We start from the raw sequence: 3,813 nt of genomic DNA, 5'->3' as shown, positions 1-3,813 counted from the left end.
ATTGGAATGATCCACTTCGACATTTTCAAAATTTTTTGAGTTATTAGAAGTGGATAATAACAGAGTTGTTAAAGGATCTAGATACAAGTATCTAGATATAAAAATGTGGTATCTGTATCTAGATATTATTTTAGACGATTTATTTATATCTAGATCCATTTAAAAATTATCTTTTAACAACTCTGGATAATAACTTAATTTATTCCCAATATATCTATAAAAATTAAAAACTAGATTTAAAAAATATATTAATTTTTTTGCCCAAAGTTATAGAGCTATGTCAAAATTAATTTAATTCAATAGGCTTTTCTATATTTGATTTTATACCTTAATGTTGATTTTTACGCAAGTGGAACACTCCAAATTCTAGGTCGACGAATTATCATATTGATGTAAATTATATTATATCTCAATCTCACATTTCATAAGGGGAAAATAAAACATGATAATCAATATCAATTGGAGATTAAATTTTGTTTAAAAAATGAGAAAAATCAACATTAAAGTTTTAAAATAAAACATAGGAGAAAAGCTTATTGATCAATTTTGACAGAGCTATAACTTTGAGCAAAAAAATTAATTTTTTTTTTAAAATCTAGTTTTTATTTATATATATATATATAGATATTGGGGAATAAATAAATTATTATTCACCTTCCAACTCAAAAATTTTGAAAATGTCGTGTGGAGGTACTCCAATTTTAGACATACGATATCTCAATCTCACATATTCTAGGGAAAAAAAATACATGATAATCAATATCAAATGGGAAATTAAATTTTCTAAAAAATATGTTTAAGTTATCTATTTGAAGTTTCACTGATGTTGTCAGTGATGTCGAAACACTTGAAGCTTTTAATTGTTGAAAGAAAGAAAGAAAGAACGAAAGAAAGAAAGAAAGAAAGCTTAATTTTTTAAAATATTCAGAAAATTCGACCTAAAAAAAATTTGGTTATATAAATATTTAAACAAAATTATTTATGACTAATAAAAGAGATTTCTAAAAAAAAATTATAAAAAATAAATAAATTTTATATATATATAATTTTTTTCCTTTTTAATTTTGTTATTTAAAATTCGTTTTAAAAAATAAATTTTGGGAAAATTAATGACTATTTTATTTTTTTACAATTAATGTTATTAAAAGGCCGTTCAGAAAAATTTTATATACTCAAGTATACTGAAGATTTTGCTATTTTGCTCAAAGAAGGAACAAAGGACTAAGACATTTATTATCGAAATCTCGAAGCTTCTGGAAGATTAGGCAATATTTTTTCTGGCTAACAATATTGAGTTAGGCGCTTAACGACACTGATTTACAATATAGTTTATTGCCGTTTTAGAAAATATGATTCCAAAGGTAAACTCAGAAGTCCATAGATCCAATAATCAGTGGATCCTTATACTTCCGATACGAATCTGGAAAATTATTTTTTCAATCTTAAAAACCATTAGCGGGATCTATCAAAAAAGTGTTCAAAGTGTTTTTTGAGAGACATTTTGAATGACCTTTTTTGGTGAATGCGTTTTAGCCATTTACGCAACTCTAACAATTTAGGCCAAACAATGGTGCGACCGAGCAAGATTACCTTTTTTGGTTGAATATTTTTTTTTATTAGAGTCCCCGAGGGTTGGAGAAGACCATAAACTCGGTCTACTTTGGCGGTAGCATCATGAATAAAATATATGCAGGGCTCGTGACCCATGGTTATAATTTTTCGGGTGGCGGCGGATCATGGGCCGGGCCTCGATCCAAACAAATAGAAAATTGGGCCTCGGGTGAGCTATACCCGTAAAAAATGCTTCTTCGGGTCTCTAATTTCTAGGGCATATCGCTTGAGAGTGCGCTAAAATCAGTTAAACAATCGTTATTAATTTGTGAATCTTTAAATATTCTTCGTTTATAAACTATATTTAGCTTGATTTAAAACCGTGGAAGAAGAAAGAAAAATCTAAAATTTTGCGGAGACTCAGGAATTTCGATTTCTAAGATAGATTAAAATTTTCATTTTTTTATTTTTTTCTTTTAGAAAATTAAATACCGATAAAAAATTTGTCATTATAAGGTATATTTATTGTTCCATAAATATTATGCGTGTTTCTAGGAAATTTTAAAAAAACAAATCATAATTTTATTTCGACTAATAAATTCTAAAATTATTCTAAAAAAATTGAAATCAAGCTTTTATTATAAAACATACAAATCACAATATAAAAAATTACTCTCAAAATAATTTCCGAGCGTAATTGTTGCCCTCTAGCGAGTAAAAATTCAGGAATAATTCCCACAAGATTTATTTTTAGAAGAAGTTTGCTTTCTAACATCACCCTGGATTTTTTTCTTTAGTATAGTTTATATTGACCAGTTTGTCATGTCTATAGAAAGTTATTGGCCGATTTTAATAATACCTTCAATATATGCAAATGTGGGTGACCTAATATGGTGCAATCTATCATTCCAACACTCGCAAAAGTTATTGGTAAGGGTCTAAGTTAAATCAAAGTTACTTACTTTCAAAAAAATTCTATGTGGATGGATGGAAAGAGGTTTAATATGTCTTTGTGAGTTGCGGCCTTGTCTATCATATCCATTGATATAGGATTTGTCAAAATAAGTTTTAAAAAAAAATTTTTTTTTTCTAACGTCTAAGAAATAGATTTTGGGTATATATTATATTAATCCTTGACACTATCCACATCTGGTAGAATCCATTCCATTAATCATACAAACAAAATCGGCTAAATAGTAAAGTGTCGCAATATTTTCTTGCCCTCCGACTTGAATTTAACGATGAGTGGATTGGGAAAGTTGATAAATGCACTCCTGGATACCACAGATGTGGCCCTAGATAAATGCAGAAATTAAAACATACCATCAAGAACATTTTTTTTTACAGCCATTGATAACTCCTTTTTTGCAAGATCAGTGTATATTCCTTGTGGGCATCTAGTATATCTAATTTATGTATACCTCGCATTTTCTAAATAAGTTCCCGGAATACTTCGTAAGTTTTCTAAGTTGCTTTTTTTTTCTTTTCTACGGTAAAAAGGAAAGCGAATCGCCGTTATCGCAAATGTTTTATATCGTACCCGTACGCGTATTACAACAATATAACTGATATGAATCCTTAAAATCGCAATTTGTTGTTTCCGTCCCGTATGCCACGTCGAAAAGATGGAGAAAGTATAATTAAAGGTTACAGGTTTAGCAAAATATATTTGTTTTTTTTTAAAACATTTATCTTATTCCGATATAAAAAATCGGAGATCCGCAAACCCGGCTCTTAGCCGGCCCGGATTTGTCGGTCGTAAAAAACCGGGTCGGGCCGGACCGTGCAAATGGCACCTCCGCAGGTCTCCGATAAAAATATGCAATTTAAATTGACCAAGAATTAGTTATATACCTAAAAAATATTTTTCTCCACTTAGATTTTCGAGATAATTTTTAATTTTTTGATTCCGCCATCTTCGGTCCAGTTTATTTTACCCAGGATTCGCGCCTCCCCCCCCCCCCCCACCCTAAACGACCGCTGTATAAAATTTAAATATCGAGAGAGATTTTTTTTTTTTTGACTTGCAAAGCAGGCAACGATATAATTCTGCGTAATTTTAAAAAAGGAAAATTGAATGTCATTTTAAAATGGAAATTAGGGATAGGAGGAACTAACAGTATCCTGATCCATGCAGTATCTCAGCTCAAACAGGAAACTGGTTATCCATTGTTGCTAGGGAATTGTCACGAAAATTCATTTGACAAATTGAACAATACATAATGTAATTGTGATAAAGCTAGCATGGGATATGCAGAAGGG

This window comes from Gordionus sp. m RMFG-2023, chromosome 3, assembly GCF_954871325.1.
Source record: "Gordionus sp. m RMFG-2023 chromosome 3, tfGorSpeb1-WG-v2, whole genome shotgun sequence".
In the NCBI taxonomy this organism is placed as follows: Eukaryota; Metazoa; Nematomorpha; class Gordioida; order Chordodea; family Parachordodidae; genus Gordionus; species Gordionus sp. m RMFG-2023.
Note: the sequence above shows the minus strand (reverse complement) of the source record.